General features: G+C 37.9%; 1 long non-coding RNA gene across 1 annotated transcript; it reads left to right on the forward strand.

The window, feature by feature from the left end:
- The first annotated feature begins 10,284 nt into the window (after positions 1–10,284).
- On the forward strand, positions 10,285–13,269 carry LOC131218366 (uncharacterized). The gene is made up of 4 exons (XR_009157669.1): positions 10,285–10,378; positions 11,781–11,829; positions 12,348–12,438; positions 13,023–13,269. It is a non-coding gene; the product is annotated as an uncharacterized LOC131218366 (long non-coding RNA).
- The last annotated feature ends 8,443 nt before the right edge of the window (positions 13,270–21,712 follow it).

Below are 21,712 nucleotides of genomic sequence, written 5' to 3' on the forward strand. Positions count from 1 at the left end.
CATCCAGGCATGGTTTGGAGTCTAGCTGTTGTTGATGTGTACCGTGTGTTAGATTTTTAGGATGTTGTGGCATTTTTTATGACACCATACCATTAAACGGGTGAATCCAAGTGGGGACACTGTTAGAACGGTCATTCTTCATGTACAAGAATGTAATGGACCGTAGGGATTAATCACAACAACAAGAGAGGGACTGCTTGAGATAGAATGTCTGAGCATGTACAAATACGCTTCATAGTACATAGACTACTAATATCTATATGTATATACAATGTGTGGCCCTTATACGTCGTTTTCAAACATTGATCTATACTAGAAATTGTATACTTGCTAGGACAATCACTACGTGAAAAATGAAAAAAAATGATGGATTTAGAGACGGTTCTAGATCGTCTCTAAAATTGCTTGGTTTAAAGATGCTTTAGAGACGGCCGTAAACCGTCTCTAAACTTTTAGATGGCCCTTGACCGTCCTTAATATTGTCTTAAAAATTTGAACATCCACAAATTATTTAAGACGGTAAAAAACCATCGTTAACTGTAGATAAAAGACGTCCATTGACTGTCTGGAATAAGAGACAGTCTTTGACCGTCTTATATGCAGCCATTTGAGACGGTCAAAGACCGTCCGTATTAGAGACGGTCATTGGCCATCTCTTACTGGTAATTTGAGATTGTCAAGGACCGTCTCAATTAGAGACGGTCATTGGCCGTCTTTTCCTGTAATCTGAGACTAAAAAATAGTTTGTATTAGGGATGGTTCTTAGTTGTCTCCATTTGAGATTGTCACGGACTGTCTCTATTAGAGACGGTCTTTGACCGTCTCATATACAGCCATTTGAGACAGTCAAAGACCGTCCGTATTAGAGACGGTCATTGGCCGTCTTTTATTGGTAATCTGAGATTGTCAAAGACCGTCTCAATTATAAACGGTCATCGGCCGTCTTTTACTGGTTTAATGAGACAGTAAAAAATAGTCTGTATTAGGGACGGTACGTAGCAGTCTCTATTTGAGACTGTCAAAGACCGTCTCTATTAGAGACGGTCCTTAGCCGTCTTATAGTGGTCATTTAAGACCGTCAAAGACCATTTGCATTAGAGACGGTCCTAAACTGTCTCTAATGCTCAGGTCAAAAATTAAGAACAAAAAATTTATGAATTTCAAAAAAAAAAATTTAAAAAGCTTAGAAAAATAACTAAAAATGTTTAAGAAAAAATTTTAGATTTTGAAAAAAAAATGTAATTTTATAAAAATCTAGATTTTGAAATAAAAATTAAGAACTTTGAATAATGTTGATAATTTTGAAAAAAAAAATTTCGATAAGAAAATGATATTTTGAAAAAAAAATTAACTATGCAGCAGCTGACGCTGCTGCTATCAGAGCCGCAGTTAGCGCCTGTTGCTGCTGGCGGGCGGGCAGACGAATAGGGACCCACGGTCCCAGCCATGGGCCCCACCATGGTGTTTGTATGCCATCCAAACCGTTCATATGGTGGGCCACTTACAGCAGTAGGCCCCCTCGAAATTTCAGCCACATCCAAGACTCAGGTGGCCCACATTAGAGGAAAGAGTGGGGTTGAACTGTCTGCCATTGAAACTCATTTTTGGGTCCACAAGAGTTTTGGATCAAGATGAAATTTGTTTTTCCCTTTCATTCAGGGTCGTGTGACCTTACCAACGGGTTAGGTTGCAAATAAACATTATGGTGGGCCCCATGTGAGACCCACAGTGATGTACATGTTTCATTCTCATCGTCCATTGATGGTGGAAGGTGAAACCCCCCCCCCCCCCCTTACGTGTTCTATCCACACCGTCCAGGGGACGGTGTGTGCGCGCGCGCGCGCGTGTGTGCGTGTGTGCGCGTGTGTGTATATGTGTATATATATATCCATATATATATATATATACTTATATTATATATATAATATTGTACATATATACTTTATATAAATTATATATTATATTATACATAATATATATATGATGGTGGGCCTTCATGTGGACCCCCCACCATGATGCTTGTGTCGCATACAACTGTCCAACCATTTTGAAAGCTCTTTTTACAGGCTTGAGACTAAAAATAAGACAGATCTATAGTCCATGTGGACCCCTCTTTGGTATAAATATAAGGCCATAGGATTAGGCCCATCTTACTGTATTATGGCCCGTTGTTGGGGCCCACTTGAGTACAGACATGGGGCCCAATTGGTGTGGCCCATCTGATGTACATAAGGCCTATGTGATTAGGCCCATTCAATGTATTTGTGACTGTTGTTGAGGCCCACCTTGATATGAATATAAGGCCCATGTTATAAGGCCCATTGTGCTGTATTCAAGGCCCATGGGTTATGGCCCATTGCAATGTGCACAAGGCCCATTGATGCGGCCCACTTGATTTATATAAGGCCCATATGAGGCGGCCCATTTGATGTATCTAAGGCCTATGGGTCGAGGCCCAATAAGATGTATATAGGTCCATTGCAATGTGTGATTCCCTATGGTTTGGGTAATGATATTTTATGGTGGGCCATGCCTTGGGAGCAATGTTGGTTTGACGTCCACGTTGTAAGAATAATGTTGGTTAAATGTCCGCATTATAACTCTCCCTAGGGCCCATTGGTGGGCCCATACTTGTTGATGGTTCATTACTTTGTAACATGCTTAGTATATCTCCATGATTCATGCCCATACGCATCATATGTATGCTTAATATGACGAATGTTTGATCATTGCACAAGCCGTTGGGCTGAGACATTTACGGGACTCCTTATGAGATGGAATGCCCCACATGAGCGCGTGGTACGCGCGAGATTGCTGCATGATTGACGGTGTGACTCATACATTTCGCATTGTGTGTCGTGATTCACTGCATGCCCTAGCGACATCAGGGCCGTGGCCTCCACAGGCACATCGTGGATGGTTGTATCGGATACCGAAAATATTGGCTCTAGCATTGTGGGCACTTAAGATGTCCTTGGGTGAAAATCCTAGAACCTTTTTGGTACCAGGAGATGCTCTAATGTCTAGACCGAGTGGATACACGAGTGCCCGAGTGCCGAATACCAGTAGGCCGCGTCTCCCACTGTGTCGTGGTCAATTGGAAGGGGGTGTGGCCTTTTCCGCCTGAGGGAGGGGGCTATAAGCTAGGCTGAGTTTGACCAGCTCACAAATGTGTCCGCTATCGACGAGCCGGGTAGGTATTGGCAGACTACTGATCAGGCAGATAGTGTGGTCTCTTCCACTCGCTTGACTATGTAGCTAGGGAGGGGGCAGTCAGTGTGAGGTGTATTAGACCCGGTGATATCCCGAGAGGAACTGTACTGATATGTGTACTTGATGAGGACTGGCATGCTTGCTTTGTATCTCGCATATGATATTTAGCTACATAGGCCTCGCATCGCATGGCCTTGGTATGGCCAATAGCATTCATGCCTTGCATCACATCGTTTTGGTATAGCTGATTGTAGTCATGGACTTACCCGCATATTTCCTCATCACTCTGATATTATACACTTGGCGCTTGCCTTGCGCACACACTTACACCACCCTCTAAGCTTTTGTAAGCTTATGCACGACCATTACGTGCAGGTATCGTTGGACAGTAGCAGCGTTGAGGTAAGAGCACGCATCTGATCATTTTGGAGTTTTTTGATCACCTTGTATTTCCCTTTCCCCATTGTACTTAAAAGTTTTTGATATAGTGGATATGTGGTGATGTTGTTTTGTGACTTAGTTATGCTTATGGTTATGCTCCATTACAAAAAAAAAAATCATACTGAAAATCCTCCTTGTAGGATCCCAGGACGGAATCTGGCATGTAAGTGTCGGAATCCGAAAATGGGGTACTACGGAGGCTGTCGGCGCCGGATTCAGCGATCAGAAATTTTGTGAGCCCGTTTTCTGAGTTTGGGGCATGATAATTGTTGATCAATATTGTATGCCCAATATCTTTCTCATATGTAGACATGTAAAATGGGCCAAATATTCTGGTTAAAATTGAGGCGAGTAACTAGTTAAATTAAGAGTATTGATAGTAAAATAGAGTGAATGGACTAGACATGTAAAATGGGCCAAATATTCTGGTTAAAATTGTGACCCAACTTACTAACCTCGTGAGAACCTATGAATTGGTGTTAGTAAGTTTTATGGGCCCCATCATGATGTTTGTCAAACATCAACACTGTGGATTTGATGTGTCCCCTTTAGGTTATGAGATATCTCAAAAATCATTGGTAAACAAAACTCAAGTGGGCCATACCATTTAAAACTATGTGAAGACTTCCTAAAAAAATATAAAAGCACTTGGTGGGGCCTGTTGAGGGTCAAATATTGCATATCAGACCCAGTTACTGCCTGGATTTACGAACATAGTACTGTTTAACAGCCTGATTTAATCATGTTTGTGATGCAGGGCGTATTCACGAGCCTGGACTAGGAAAGGGTACTAAAAGCATGGATTTAACAGTCCGAAGTCACCAAGGCAAGTGACGGACCCTAGGAGACCAAGATCGACAGATTTGCACGCCAGGGATCAGCTTGGCTATTGGAACGTGAAGACAGGGAGAAGAGAGAGAAGTTTTTCCTTTACTTTAATTCCTTGCTGTGTTTTTTTCCTCTTCTTTTTCTTTTGTTTATTTGTTTATTTTAGCCCATTCATGTGTGGCTAAACCCCTTAGCTAGGGCTAAGAGGTGAAGCCTGTAGCGAGATGGGAGATACTATTTCAAGCTTTTAACTTAAATTCATGAATTGAATTTGATTTGTGTTGATTATTAAAGGAATATTTTTCTTAGTCGTTAATGGTCTGTTGTGACTGAAATTACAATGGGTCTGCAATGGCTTTAAATATTTCTTTTTCCCTTTTTGATGTTTATGACGTTAGGAAGCTCGGTTGTTCACCATCGTCTCCTAGGCATGGTTGGATGATGGTACCCTTCTGAACTTTTATGCACTATTGATTGGTTGGTAATTAGTTTAATCCTGTTGTTTGCTTTGTCTCCTGGGCATGGTTAGATGATGGAATCCAATCTAATTCGTATACCTTTCATCTCTTGAAAACCAGATCAAGTAAAGTTCAGTTTAAATTCCATAATTCTTGATGCAGGCATAAGATCTCCCTGATCTCTACAAGTGGATCCTCTGAATCCCTAGTTTCCTTCCTTTGAATTCCTTGAGTTATTAGATAATTATTCCACAATTACTCCTTAAATTCCATTTGGTTTAGATCACATCTTAGTCTAGTTCTAGTTCTACTTGATTTTAGATAACGTACAGGTATCAATCCCTTGGGATTCGACCTCGGTCTTACCGAGTTTATTACTACATCACAACCCTATACTTGGGGAGTGAACAGGGCCCACATGAGTCTTGGATGTGGTTGAAACTTGGTCTGTCCCCTCATCCAAGTGGGACACACATAATGAGTGGGTTGGATATGTGAATCACATTTAGGCAGGCCCAATATATGATTATGAATGTTTTAAGGAAACCTTTCTCCACTACATTTAAGTGAGTTACTCGTTACCTTTACCAGAGTAAACTCTGTGGGGTTCACCATTATTTATTTATTTTATCCACTCCATTCATCCATGTTAATAGATAATTTGAGGTCTAAAAAACAAAAAGGAAGCATATCCAAAGCTCAAGTGGACCACACCATAGGAAATAGTGTGATTGAACCTCTGCCATTTAAAATTTCTTAGAGGCCATAGAAATTTTGGATCAAGCTGATGTTTGTGTTTTCTATTAATTTATATATTTTTTATATTATAAACAACCTTTAACTGTTTTTGGACAATCTGATCAGTCCGGACATGAAGAGTAAATAACTTCAGATGTTTAAATCAAAATTCACTTAAATTGTTGATCAATCTTGTTTGCCCAATATCTTTCTCATATGTAGTATGATTGAGGCGAGTAACTAGTCAAATTGAGGGTAATGATCAGCAAATATATACATAAAATATATCAAGGTGGGCCCTACACGGTTAGAGTAATACCCATGAAGGAGTTACCTAAATAGTGAAATGGTACTATAAGATCACCTCATAGGAACTTCCCATGAGGTTAATCTGCATGCGCCCCACCATGATGTGTGTAGAACATCAACACCATGCATTTGATGTGTCCCCTTTAAGTCAAAAAATCAGTCATATACGAAACTTAGGTGGGCCATAGCATCTAAAACTATGCGAAGACATCCCTAAAATATATAAAAGCATTTGGTGGGGCCCACATGAGTTTTGGATGTGTGTGAAACTTGGTCTGACTCCTCATCCAAGTGGGACACACATAATGAATGGGCTGGATCTATGAACCACATCTAGGTGGGCCCAATAAATGATTATGAATGTTTTAATGGGAGGGTAACCCTCTCAACTATAGTATGTGGTGTGGCCCACCCAAGTCATGGATTGACTTTATTTTTAAGCTTGTGGCCCACCATGGAATGGTGCATCTGACTGACGGGGCAGATCCAAAGTTTAGTGAATAAATGAATAAATCATGGTGGCCCCCACAGGATTTACTTAGTACGCTTAGGGTACCGAGTTACTTTATATGCAATCCGCTTCCATCCAGAAACGTACGTGGTTTGGCTAGTTACGCTACCACTAGCCAGGTTGCTAGTAGTCGATGCAATGTAGACCCCACCACGATGTATGTGTTTTATTCATGCCGTCCATCCATTTTAAAAGATAATTTTATGACTTAATCCCGAAAATGAGATAGATATAAATCTCAGGTGGACCACACCATGAAATTTTTTTTTTATTGAATGTCCACTGTTAAAAACCTCCTAGGGCCCACTGTAATGGTTATTTGACATCTAACCTATTGATATATTAGGTGTAAAAAATTGGATGAAGTGAAAAAATATATATCAGCTTGATCCAAAACTTTTGTGAGCCCTACCATGATGTATATGTTTAATCCATGTCGTCTATCTATTTTTAAAGATCATCTTACGGTATGAAACCAAAAATGAGATATATCCAAATCTTAAGTGGACCACATTCCAGGAAACAGTGTTGAATGAGCATCAACTATTAAAAAACATTTTGGGGCCATAAAAGTTTTGGATCAAACTGATTTTTGTTTTTCCCCTTCATCTGGCCTTGTATGACCTAATCAACATATTGGATGTCAAATAAATAGTACAATGGGTCTTAGGAGGATTTTTATGTGGTTCACAAATCCAGCCCATCCATTATGTGTGTCCCACTTGGATCAAACTGATTATTTCTATTTCATTTCAACATGCATTATTTACATCTGATGTATTTTATTTATTGGATTCTTGAAATTTGTTGGGGTATTTTGTGAATCTGTTTAGATTATCTATATACATTAGCATTTTTTTTTGTGTATTTGTTGTTACATTTGGGCTTGCTTTGCATGTTATTGTTGCTATTTACAATTACCGAGTGTTGGAGAATATTTTCACTAACTGAATGCTGGCAGTGGTTTCTAGATGGTTTGAGAAAAGATGATGGATGTTCCATATTCAGCGTGAATGTGTGGCCCACCTGATGAATGTATCAGACCAATTTTGGGGTATGATAGACATTATATGGTGATCTACGTGAGTGGCCCAGAACTCACATGTGCCATACTTGAATATCCTTATGTATGTGTTGAGTATAGACCATTGGGTCTCTTTTCTCCAAAATTATATGTTAAAATGGATGGATGGAGTGGATAAAATGAATAAATCATGGTCGGCCCCACAGGATATATAAAAATAGATGGACGACATGAATAAATCATGGGAACGGATTGGCTACTCCCCTTGACACCAGCCATTGGCTGGTGGTCGGTGCTCTGTGGGGCCCACCATGATGTATGTGTATCATCCATGCCATCCATCTATTTTTATATATCATTTTATTATATGATAAAAAAATGATTATATCTCAATCTCAAGTGGACCACATTATAGGAAATAGTGTTGAATGAATTTTGACCATTAAAAACGTTTTGGGGGCCATAAAAGTTTTGGATCAAGCTGATATTTATTTTTTCCCTTCATCTGGGTCTTTATGACCAAATCAACAGATTGGATGTCAAATAAATAGTACAGTGGGCCTTAGGAGGATTTTAATTGTGTATATCCATTCGTTATTTTTGTCTTGTGGTGTGGCCCACCTAGGATTTATATCACCATCAATTTTTGTATCAAGCACTAAAATGATCTTTAAAAATGTATGAATGGAATGGATGAAACATGTACATCCTGGTGGGGCCCACAGTGCACCAACCTAAATGTATCCCAAAATTGGGCACGCGCTTAAAAGAAGCCGCGCCCAATCTCCCTCTCCCAAAATCTACCCTCCCTCTGCCCTCTCTCTATCTCTCCCTCTGCCCTCGCTGCTTGCCCTCCCTCTGCCCTCTCTCTATCTCTCCCTCTGCCCTCCCTTTGCCCTCGCCGCCATCCCTCTGCCCTCTCTCTCTCTCTCTCTCTCTCTCTCTCTCTCTCTCTCTCTCTCTCTCTCTCTCTCTCTTCCTGACTGGTGTGGCTAGCAGCCCCTGCCCTTCATCTCTTCCCCGACCAGGTACTCATTTCTCTATTTACGTTTTTAATTTTTAGATATGTAAATCCGCATACAATGGATGTATACCATGTATACAATGGATGCAGAGATAGAACAGTCTTGCCATTCATCATTTGTTGTGAATGTTTAAGGTGTGCACAACATGTGTTTGATGAAATGCCTCTACTAACGTGATCTGGGGTTCAAGAAGTTTATTCACTCAAATATCAAGAAGTTTATTCTGTTTACCTCTGATTCTCGAATCTTTGTTATCGTTTATCCATAACAATCTGCCCGCTACATACCTAGGCTCTTTCCAGATAGGCCTTTCCTTTGTAAATCCATTCATACCTATTTTTTATTACATAATCTTGACATTAACTTCTTGTTCCTGTCTCTTCAATTTACCTAATTTTGGTAGCAAAGTCTTTTTCCAGATGTTTCACTTTCATCTGTTCATCGTGCTTATTGATGAAATAGAAGTAAAGTCAGTTCAAGAGTTCTTTTTGTTTATGAGTTATGACAATCGGGCATTGTTTTCTTCCTGGAGCTATTTACAGGCATGGAATTCTTGCTGGGAAAGTTATTCGATACTCTTGTGAGTGATGGTTCATATGCAGGAACTTACATGTGGCATACAATTTCGATGATCTGGTTAAATCTACTAGATGTCTTTTCATTAGATTTTAATTGCCTGTGTATAGCTGAGCATTTAATAATAATTATTTTGATTTTGTTTAGTTGGGCAGTTTGAAATTTTCAATCTAAGAATATAGGCATCTCTTGTAGTAGGTCTTATGAAACTGCCTTAAATCGGAGATGTATCAATTGTAGTAGGGGTGTTTTTGCCCTAACCTTGGCTTGGATCTAGGGATGTTTATGGCTTAATCATGCTTTTTTTTAAAAAAAATTTACTTTCATAGCTTTGATCTGGTCAAAATGTTAGGGTTTTAATTGTTGATTATAGATCTGGTTTATGTGTTTTTTTTTTTCAGCCAGAAGATTTGATTGTAAGAAGACTAGAAACAGAGAATACCTTCATGAGCAGCCACCTCAGGAAAATATGTTATATTGTGCCTTGTGTTATAATCAGGGTCTTTTGCATGGGAACTTCTTCTTCTCTAGTTTTGTTGCAGGCAAGATAACCTTTCTACTAACCCAAGTATAGGTTGATTTTACAAAACAGGATTGACTTTTTTTTTTGGTATATATGCATTGAATTAATTGCAAAATAAGGTCATAAAGGTTTTCAAGTTTAAGATTCAGATGTTGATCTATTAGAGCAATCGGTGAAACAAAATCATAAGTGATGTATCATCCATTAATTACAGGTAAGAGGCAATTTTCAAATATATCACAAGCTCACGTGACACAATCTGGTGACTCTTAAAGTAGTAACCCATGACAATTTTCAGATTAGTACAACTCTTACAGCAGTTACCCATGACAATTTCCAGATTGGTATTCTAAGTGTGATTGTGTATGCTTGCTTGCGAGGAATTTCAGGTTTAATTTGTAATAATTGTTTGCATCTCATTTTATCATTTGCAATCCTGTTCCACTGATTTGGTATTGGAGCAGATAGCAACAACCATTTCAATGGACATGCATCTATTCCTCAGAATTTTAGAACTTCACTATTGTTACAAGTGGTTGCATCCTATTCCTTAGAATTTTAGAAAGAAACAAAACAATGTATAGAATTTGCATCTCATGTATGGTTTATGAACTTTCAACATGCCTAATTTCTTTTGTAGGTCAAGTGGTGGACATAGGACTAACAACTACATCCTTACTGAATTCTGAGAAGTTTCCTGTCATAGTCCCGAATTCATTATTTTCCAGTCAGGTATGTACTTTATTTCTTCCAAATTTGTATTCTTTGGCCCTTTCTGTAACCATTAGATAGATGATAATCTATGAAGAACAGTATGTCAGGCACTGGCACTCTTAACAATTACATACTGCTGCACTTTACACACTGCATGGAGACAGATTGATGGCAAATACATTTGTTCAAAGATGGCACATGTGGGCATTCATGTCTTGTGGCTGCAAGTAGTATTCCTCTGTTATGTAACTTTTGTGTAATAGTAACGTGTATTGGTAACTAACAACCAACTCCACCTAGCTAGTTGCTTGTCTAGTTGCCTACAAACAAAGAGTGTAGCATGTGTGAGTGATCCAGGTTTACTAGTGCACCAAAAAAAAGGAAAGCTGTAGAAGCTTCACACATTCATATTGGGTCTATGCTCTTGAAAATGAGAGAAGAACATTAACTATAGATTATGAAGAGCTTTTGATAGCCATGAATGTTATAAAAATCTAAGAAACAACCCATACAGATTGACCATCACATTCGGCTAAAACAGCCCCTTACCTCGTATGAAGAGCAGTGTAGCTTTTGATGAGTGATGAGCTGCAAATGTCACATCATTGGTGGCATGAGTAGCCCTACAAATGATATTAACAAACCATTAAAAAAACAAGTTGGCTCCTACCTAATTACAACCGTATGGATAGATAATAAAGAGAGGTATTTGCCAAAAAAGGTTTACATTTCTCTTTATTATAATATGGGTAAATAACATTTAAAAAAAATAAAAAATCTGTATGATTATCAAATAGCCATCAATTCAGGGTATTTTAGGTCTAAAAGATTTGTTGAGAATGTCTTGTATTTTGATTTTCTATCTGATAATATTGCAAGATTTTTTTACATACACACGTCTTTGCATATATAGCTATTTCTATTTTCACATTTTCAGGTTACCAACTCTATAAAACCTGACATTTCTATGCATTTCTGTTTCTTTTACTAAGCTATTAACTATTTTTTTAAGGATCCAAATGGTATAAAATTCAAACCTTCTCTAAATCCGAACTTTCCTATTACCATTTTTTCAAGACCAGATCCTCTCTTTGTAACTCAAAGAATCCCAGCTCTAGACACTTTCCATAGGTTACTGCAACATGATTTGTCATGTTGGTCACTCATTCCTACCAACATGCTGCAAATGAGTAATCCTCATCTTAAAAATCAGTCTGATCCACTCAGTAGTGGACCACAACTGATGCTTACACGAGATGACTGTCGAAATCTTTATTCGAGTTTTGGTTCATTGTAAGCTTTTCAAGTGACCTTTTTCCTTCATTTTTTGGCTTGGAATTACTCAACTAAGTTCCTGCTATAGCTGATAGATGGTGTGTTCATGGCTGTAGCTAATAGATGGTGTGTTTGTGCCTCATAGGTATCCATTTGGTCATGAGGAACTTGTTGTTTGTGAGGACATTGATCAAGTAAGTTTCTATGGAAATTGCAAGAAAACATTGTGAGAAAGCACCATTGATTTTCTCATGTGTGGTTTAAGGTCGCAGACATAAACAGAGAATAGTGGAATCACTCTATATGGAACCTGCTTATTTGGATTCTCCTCATCTAAATAATTCATAAAATTGTACTTTGAAGGATTTTGTTTCATATTTGTCATTGATGATGCTTCTCTCTGTTTCTTTAAAGACAGCTGTTGAGGACATTAGAGGTAATTCATTGCAATTATGCTACAACATTAGATGGTTTTTTTTTCCTGATAACTGCTTCAGGCATTTTCACAGTTTACACTACTTGATGAATGGTCAGATCTTTGGCATGTGTGCTATCTGATGGTGGGAATCATTTTTGCATTTTTGCTATCTAATGAATGGTCAAATTAGAACACAAATTGCATTTTTGCAAGCAATCGAGATTGCTTTCAAAGTTGAAATTATGCAATTTTTAGGTTTTTCATAGTTTTTTATTTTTATTATTTTTATTATAGTTCAGACATGGTGATTTTGGACTCCAGATTTTGCCTTTTGTAGAAATTGTGGGTTTGGATGCAAATTAGAGCACAGATTGCAATTTTGCAGGTAATTAGGATTGCTTTCAAAGTTGAATGCATGCCATTTTAGGGTTTTTTCCTAATTGCTAGACCATATTCTGCTTATGAAGATGGTGATTCTCAAACTTATTAGTTATTAAGATAGTGATTCTGGAACATCTTAGAAATTACGGCTTGGGAAGTTAATTAGAGAAGAAAATTATAGTTTTTAGGTAGTTTAGACTTGTTCCAAGTCGATGCATGCGATTACAGTATTTTCATGTGGTTTTTGAGTTTAGAATGTTGCTTTAATCTCCTAATCTTTGGTTTCCATAGAAATTACATTTATCAAATGCAAATCGTAGCAGAAGAGTGCATTTTTTTTATGTATTTGGGACTGTTTTTGAGGTTGAATGCTTGTTATTTTTGGTATTTTCTCTAGTTCAATAATTTGTTCCAAGTCTGAGAGTTGTTCAAACTCCAATTCAATAATTTATTATTATTTTGTGATATGCAATAGCTTTTCAGAATTCATATGTAGGTGCATACTTGTGCTCATTCACATGGACTTTGACTATCTTTCTTAAATTTCTTTGGTTTTTCTAATTTTTGTATCTAATTTTGACTTTCTAGGCCCTAAAACAAGATTCGAGGTGCCATCAACAATGTTAACAGAATCCTCCAGGTCAGATTATTGATTGGACCTGATTTTATTTAAATGATCTTGATAATCCATTTTATTTAAATGAGCAGACCCGGATGTGCGTCGGAGCTATCCGGATGTTGAGCGGGGGTCCCTGGAAGGTGGGAACCATTGTTATGACCATGATGAAGCTGTTCATTTCCTATGGACAACATTGGAGTGGCCTGGCCATTTGGATAGGCCATATTTATGTATTTACTCGAAATTGATGGAGCAGACCCGGATTTCCGTCGGAGCTATCCAGATGTTGAGCGGGGGTCCCTGGAAGATGAGAACCACTATTATGACCATGATAAAGCTGTCCATTTTCTATGGACAGCATTGGAAGGGCTTGGCCAATTAGAGCAGGCCGTGTTTATATCTGTATTTGTAGGGACCATACCCTTAACCTATAACCTAGACCTATTCTCAAATCCCAAAACCTATAACTACAACCTAAACCTATAACCTAAACTGATAAACTATAACCTAAACTCAATTCCCTAAACTTTAACCTATAACCTAACCTAAACCTATACTTATAACCTAAACCTATTCTTAAATCCCAAAACCTATAACCGAAACCTATAACCTATAACATATAACCTGAACCTATAACATATTCTCAAATATGAAAACCTATAACCGAAACCTATAACCTATAACATATAACCTGAACCTATAACCTATTCTCAAATATGAAAACCTATAACTATAACCTAAACCTTAACCAAAAACCTATAACCTAACCTAAACCTAAACTTATAACCTTAACCTAAACCTAAACCTATAACCTTAACCTTAACCTTAAGATATAACCTTAACCTAAACCTAAACCTAAACCAACACCTATAACCTATAACCTAAACCTAAACCTAAAACATAATGCATTCTCAAATCCCTAAACCTAAACCTACGCCTAATCCTAATATTAACTCCCTAACCTAAACCTAAACTTGAAATCCCAAACCTAAACCCGATCCCGAACCCGAACCTGATTTCCTAAACCTAAACCTTAACCTATTCTCAATTCCTTAAACCTATAGCTTATAACTTAAACCAAAACCAAAACCTAAACCTATAACCTATAACCTAAACCTAAACCTAAAATCTAATGTATTCTCAAACTCCTAAACCTAAACCTACACCTAATCTTAATCTCAACTCCTTAACTTAAACCTAAACCTAAACTTGAAAACCCAAACCTAAACCCGATCCTGAACCCGAGCTTGATTTCCTAAACCTAAACTTGAAAACCCAAACCTAAACTCGATCCCGAACCCGAGCCTGATTTCCTAAACCTAAACCTTAACCTATTTTCAATTCCCTAAACCTATAGCTTATAACCTAAACCAAAACCTAAACCTATACCTTAACCTAAGCCTAAACCTAAACCTATAACTTATAACCCAAACATAAACCTAAAACCTAAATGTATTCTCAAATCCCTAAACCTAAACCTACACCTAATCCTAATCTCAACTCCCTAACCTAAACCTAAACCTAAACTTGAAAACCCAAGCCTAAACCTGATCCCAAACTCGAACCCGATTTCCTAAACCTAAACCTTAACCTATTCTCAATTCCCTAAACCTATAGCTTATAACCTAAACTGAAACCTAAACCTAAACCTAAACCTAAACCTATAATCTATAACCTAAACATAAACCTAAAACCTTAATGTATTCTCAAATCCCTAAACCTAAGCTTACACCTAATCCTAATCTCAACTCTCTAACCTAAACCTAAACCTAAACTTGAAAACCCAAACCTAAACCCGATCCTGAACCCGAACCCGATTTCCTAAACCTAAACCTTAACCTATTCTCAATTCCCTAAACCTCAACCTATAACCTAACCTAAACCTAAATCAATAACTTGCATTTATAACCTAAACCTAAACCTAAAACCTAAGTGTATTCTCAAATCCTTAAACCTAAACCTACACCTAATCCTAATCTCAACTTCCCAACCTAAACCAAAACCTAAACTTGAAAACCCAAACCTAAACACGATCCCGAACCCGAACTTGATTTCCTAAACCTAAACATTAACCTATTCTCAATTCCCTAAACCTATATCTTATAACCTAAACCAAAACCTAAATCTGAACCTTAACCTAAACCTAAACCTAAACCTATAACCTATAACCTTAACCTAAACCTAAACCTAAACCTATAACCTATAACCTAAACCTAAACCTAAAACCTAAATGTATTCTCAAATCCCTAAACCTAAACTTACACCTAATCCTAATCTCAACTCCCTAACCTAGACCTAAACCTAAACTTGAAAACCAAAACCTAAATCCGATCCCGAACCCAAACCCGATTTCCTAAACCTAAACCTTAACCTATTTTCAACTCCCTAACCTAAACCTGAAAACCAAAACCTAAACCCGATCCCGAACCTGAACCCGATTTCCTAAACCTAAACCTTAACCTATTCTCAATTCCCTAAACCTATAGCTTATAACCTAAAACAAAACCTAAACCTAAACTTAAACCTATAACATATAACCTAAACCTAAACCTAAAACCAAATGTATTCTCAATTCCTTAAACCTAAACCTACACCTAATCCTAATCTCAACTCCCTAACCTAAACCTAAACTTAAACTTGAAAACCCAAACCTAAACCCGATCCCAAACTCGAACCCGATTTCCTAAACGTAAACCTTAACCTATTCTCAATTCCCTAAACCTATATCTTATAACATAAACCTAAGCCTAAACCTAAACCTTAACCTAAACCTAAACCTAAACCTGTAACCTATAACCTAAACCTAAACCTAAACCTAAAACCTAAATGTATTCTCAAATCCCTAAACCTAAACCTACACCTAATCCTAATCTCAACTCCCTAATGTAAACCTAAACCTAAACTTGAAAACCAAAACCTAAATCCAATCCCGAACCTGAACCCGATTTCCTAAACCTAAACCTTAACCTATTCTCAATTCCCTAAACCTATAGCTTATAACCTAAACCTAAACCTAAACCTAAACCTATAACATATAACCTAAACCTAAACCTAAAACCTAATGTATTCTCAAATCCCTAAACCTAAACCTACACCTAATCTTAATCTCAACTCCCTAATCTAAACCTAAACCTAAACTTGAAAACCAAAACCAAAACCTGATCCCGTACCCGAACTCGATTCCTAAACCTAAACCTTAACCTATTCTCAATTCCCTAAACCTATAGCTTATAACCTAAACCTAAGCCTAAACCTAAACCTTAACCTAAACCTAAACCTAAACTTAAACCTATAACCTATAACCTAAACCTAAACCTAAAACCTAAATGTATTCTCAAATCCCTAAACCTATACCTACACCTAATCCTAATCTCAACTCCCTAACCTAAACCTAAACCTAAACTTGAAAACCAAAACCTAAACCCGATCTTGAACCTGAGCCCGATTTCCTAAACCTAAACCTTAACCTATTTTCAATTCCCTAAACCTATTGCTTATAACCTAAACCTAAACCGAAACCTAAACCTATACCTTAACCTTAACCTAAACCTAAATCTATAACCTATAACCTAAACATAAACCTAAAACCTAAATGTATTCTCAAATCCCTAAACCTAAACCTACACCTAATCCTAATCTCAACTCCCTAACCTAAACCTAAACCTAAACTTGAAAACTCAAACCTAAACCCGATCCTGAACCTGAACCCGATTTCCTAAACCTAAACCTTAATGTATTCTCAAATCCCTAAACCTAAACCTACACCTAATCCTAATCTCAACTCCCTAACCTAAATCTAAACCTAAACTTGAAAACCCAAACCTAAACCTAATCCCGAACCCGAACCCGATTTCCTACACCTAAACCTTAACCTATTCTCAATTCCCTAAACCTATTGCTTATAACCTAAACCGAAACCTAAACGTATACCTTAACCTAAACCTAAACCTAAACTTATAACCTATAACCTAAACCTAAACCTAAACCTAAAATCTAAATGTATTCTCAAATCCCTAAACCTAAACCTACACCTAATCCTAATCTCAACTCCCTAACCTAAACCTAAACCTAAACTTGAAAACCAAAACCTAAACCCGATCCCGAACCCGAACCCGATTTCCTAAACCTAAACCTTAACCTATTGTCAATTCCCTAAACCTATAGCTTATAACCTAAACCCAAACCTAAAACCTAAATGTATTCTCAAATCCCTAAAAATAAACCTACACCTAATCCTAATCTCAACTCCCTAACATAAACCTAAACCTAATCCCAATCCCGAACCTGATTTTCTAAACCTAAACCTTAACCTATTCTCAATTCCCTAAACCTATTGCTTATAACCTAAACCGAAACCTAAACCTATACCTTAACCTAAACCTAAACCTATAACCTATAACCTAAATATAAACCTAAAACCTAAATCTATTCTCAAATCCCTAAACCTATAACTTGAATTGAAATACTTTTTTGCATTATTTGCTTGCATTAGTTTTATTTTGAAAAAGTGCCCACTTTTTTGGAAGAAGTTTATGCAATTCTTCATGATTCTGAAATATAATGTTTTGTTGGTTTAATATTTTTTTTTCAGATGAAAGACACAAAGAAAATTGTTGTTGATTTTTTTTCTTTTTTTTTTTTAATTTATGATGTTAAACTTATATGTATTTATGCGTGGATGAATGTAATGTGGATAAAATTGTTTGTGTTTGGATGGATGTAGTTTATGTTTGGATGAATGTAGTTTATGTTGGATTTACGTAGTTTGGGTTTAGATGGATATGAATGTGAGTATAATGAAATATATTATATAACAGGTGTATATCAAGAAGAATACGATGAAATATATTGTAACAGGTATATATTGATCCTCTCAAATTTGAAAATGTGTTTTGAAGGCTCAAAAGGGATGGTCCATGACAGTCCTTCTTAAGGACAGTCTGTGGCCGTCCTTTGAAGGCTCATAAGAGACGGTCCATGATAGTCCTTTTTAAGGGACGGTCCATAGGCGTCCTTTGAAGGGCCATAAGTGACAATCCATGACTGTCCTTTTAAAGGATGGTCCATGGCCGTCCTTTGAAGGCTCATAAGAGACGGTCCATGATCGTCCTTTTTAAGGACGATCCATGACCGTCCTTTTTTCATCAATAGGAATGACGGTTTTTGACCGTCCTTTAAGTAATACGACACGTCAAAATTTGACGGCCCATGCAACGGTCCATGACCGTCCTTTTTGGTCATTTGAGACAGTTTTGGACCGTCCTTTTTTTGCAATTTTGGTGTAGTGAATATGTCCTATCCAAACATTGGTTAGTGGCATGTTTCTGATGGATGTATTTTGAATATTGCCCAACGTATACATGAACAGTACCAGAATACAATGCAATACACCCAAAACGTGAATCCAAACATGCCCTAAATTCATTGGTTCCTAACTAACCACTTGTCTAAACCATGTTGGAAATCAGTCGTCTACACATGGCATTAGTGTACGGTCTAAACCATGTTGGAAATCAATCGGCCACTCCATGAACGGTTTGGATCATCCGAGCGTTCTTCGAGTGGGGCCCACAGCATTGGGTTGTGTATGCTCTTATAATAACCTGAGGAGTATCACAAAGAGATGTGTTTAAACACAACTAGGGTTCTTTCTTTCTCTTACCGAAGAGAGGTGTGGGCATGTAAGGAACCTCAAGAGTCTGGCGATAGGAGGGTTCTTGGTGGTTGATCAAGCTATAAAGGTGTAGCGGCCCCCTCTCCACTCACTTATATATATATATATATATATATATATATATTTTGCGTGCAAAGCCTCATCGATCACACGGGTGAAGAATGGAAGGCCACCACGTGGTTCATCATCTTCTTAGGCAAGCATTGGCGACTGGAATCCATGGCTAATGTAGGTACACCTCTATGTATCTTGCACTCTCCATGATTGGATGCACGGATCCGAATCTTACATGTGGTCTCAATGTCCGGCGTGCATCCTTTTATGGTAAATCTAGTTTTCTTTTTAGACGTAGCTCTTATAGCTCTTCCATTGTCGGCACGCTGTATGGAAAGCCTCCATACTTTTAGTCGTCTTGACTCCTCAAGACCTACCATTTCTATCATGTTTTTGTTTTGTTTTGTTTCCTATTAGATCAGCTGTGTAGCCTCACCATTTCTTGATCAAAAGCACCTTCATGACACTGGGCGGCACCTTGATGGATCAGCCATGGCACCACTCATTTAGAAGTTCTCTCTCATAATGCAGTGGTGATGGGTACTTTCGGTGAAGGCCTCTTGACGCATGGACCAGTGTGATGAGGTTAATCACCACCTTCCTAGAGGATAACTGCTCTGAATTTACGGAGATTCCGGGAAAAAAGAAGAAGAAATAAATAGAAATAAATTCTAATAAATTCAAAATTTTATTGATAGATAATAAAAATGAATTCACAACCCTTTAAATAGTGATAACAAACCTTGGAAGAAGTTACAGCATCAAACTCCCTAAAATTTCCTGTTTGGATTAACCAGATTATTCTCCTAATTTTTCTAAGAACTTTTAATGTTGGACACAACTCCTAAAGCTTGAGGAATTATAATAAAACTAAAACTTGCTATAAATAGTAAAAATGGAAATAAATTGGATTTTCGACCATCGATCTAATGGATCTTGCAAATTCAGCATGAGCAACCCGGCATAATGGTTGGATAAAGTAGCTTCTCTTACCCCAAAATCATATATGGTACATTGAGTAACTCATTTAGTTTGCGAGATATGCCTGTTTGAAGTAAGGTTGTACACGAACCAAGTTAGCTTGGTTAGCTTGCTCATCTCGACTCAAAAAAGCTCGATTCGACTTAGTTTGAAATTAAGTTCGAATTGAGTCAAGCTGATTTTTTTAGCTCGAAAAACTTTCGAACCGAGTTCCAGCTTGCCCTAGCTCAACTCGACTCGGATCGAACCCTAACTCGAATTGAACCAGTTCAGTGACTCGATCACTTTGATATTGATGTTGCTCACCTAGTGTTTGATGAAATGACTCAACAAAGAATCGGTTGGTGGTAAGGAAGGTATGTATATGAACCAAATACCCTTTTTTCTTGATTTTGATGTTGCCTACAAGGTATTTGATGAAATACATGTAAATTGTTGCTGTTGTTTTACATACAGTATGAAATTGAAAGTGCACTCCATGTGTTTGTGAAAATGCCGCACAGGCTTGAACTCGGCTCGATCTTGCCTAACCTGCTGATCGAACCGAGCCAAGCTGGCTAGCTAGGCTCAAGGACCAAGCCAAGCTAAGTTCGAGATGGGGTCAGTTAGTGGTCGAGCCGAGTCGAGTTGTGTCAAGTTCAACTCGTGTCCACCTCTAGTTGTAAGGTTTTGACGGTCAGGATCACCTTTGCCTTCAATCAAGCCTTCTCTGGTCCTTCTTGGACATGAAAGTGATCGCAACCTACTCTACATCAGTCCCCTCTACTTCAAAAGAATTCGTCCTCGAGTTCTCGTCTTACTTCGGTTCATGATATTTGGTCATGTCCGCGACGTTGAAAGTACATGAGATTTCTATGTCATTCGGAAGATCAACAACGTAAGTGTTGTCATTGATCTTTTAGATGATTGATACTGGTCCAATCTACTTGTTCTTTAACTTTTTGTTAGTCCCTGTCGGAAATCTCTCCTTGTGTAGATGGGCCATAACTTGGTCACTTACATCAAACACCTTTTGTTGCAAATAATTTGCGTGCCTCGTAACAATACCCAGATCAAAAGTTATGGCTAATTTATGGTTCACCTTCTTTTGGTCCAACCATGCTAGGAATGTATTGGTGTCACGTCCTACATTAAACCCCTCCACTTGGAAAAAAAACTCGTTCTCTAGTTACTCAAGGGACTTGGCTCACGATACTCAAATAATTTTTGGTGCCAACGTATATTAGCATTTTCCTTGTACTTTGCATTATGCTCTTGAGCTAACATAATATTTGTACTCATGCTCTCCTTGACTTGACTAGTATGGATCAGTTTCTTCACTTGTGCCTGTAAGATCTCATATTATTTCTAACTCATCCGATAGTAAGGGCGGTTAGGCAAGCTAGCCCTAGGGATAAGTCTATGTGATGTTGGGTATCCCTAATGGGGGGCATTCTATCGAGTAAATCTTCAAGCCAAACTTCTTTGAATTCATTCAGTAATGGCATTAAACTTGTAGTATGTCTAAGGGCTTCAATTCCTCGCCCTTTACCACTACGGCGTACACCTCATCGATTTCCTTGGATTCCTTCACAAAATCTCGAATTGTCAAGAGGTAGCTCCCCTCCACCATATAAGCTTCGAGGTATTTCTCTGGTGCTATAGGGGGAAGGACCATCTTTCGACTGTTCTTGACAAAGACGTAAACATTGTCTCGCCCTCGGTGGGTCGTATCACGATTCGATTGTCATGGTCGACCAAGTAACATATAGCATGCTTCCATGTCGACCACATCACAAAGTACTTGATCCTTATAATTTTTACTAATTGAAAATGAGACAGTGCATTATTCGGTTACCTTGGTCTCGTTCACATTTTTTATCCAGCTAATCAAATAAGGGGAATGATGCTTTGTTGTAGGTAACCACAACTTGTCCACCATTACTTTCGAGATGATGTTCTCGGTACTCC

Source organism: Magnolia sinica, chromosome 11 (assembly GCF_029962835.1).
Source record: "Magnolia sinica isolate HGM2019 chromosome 11, MsV1, whole genome shotgun sequence".
NCBI lineage: Eukaryota > Viridiplantae > Streptophyta > Magnoliopsida > Magnoliales > Magnoliaceae > Magnolia > Magnolia sinica.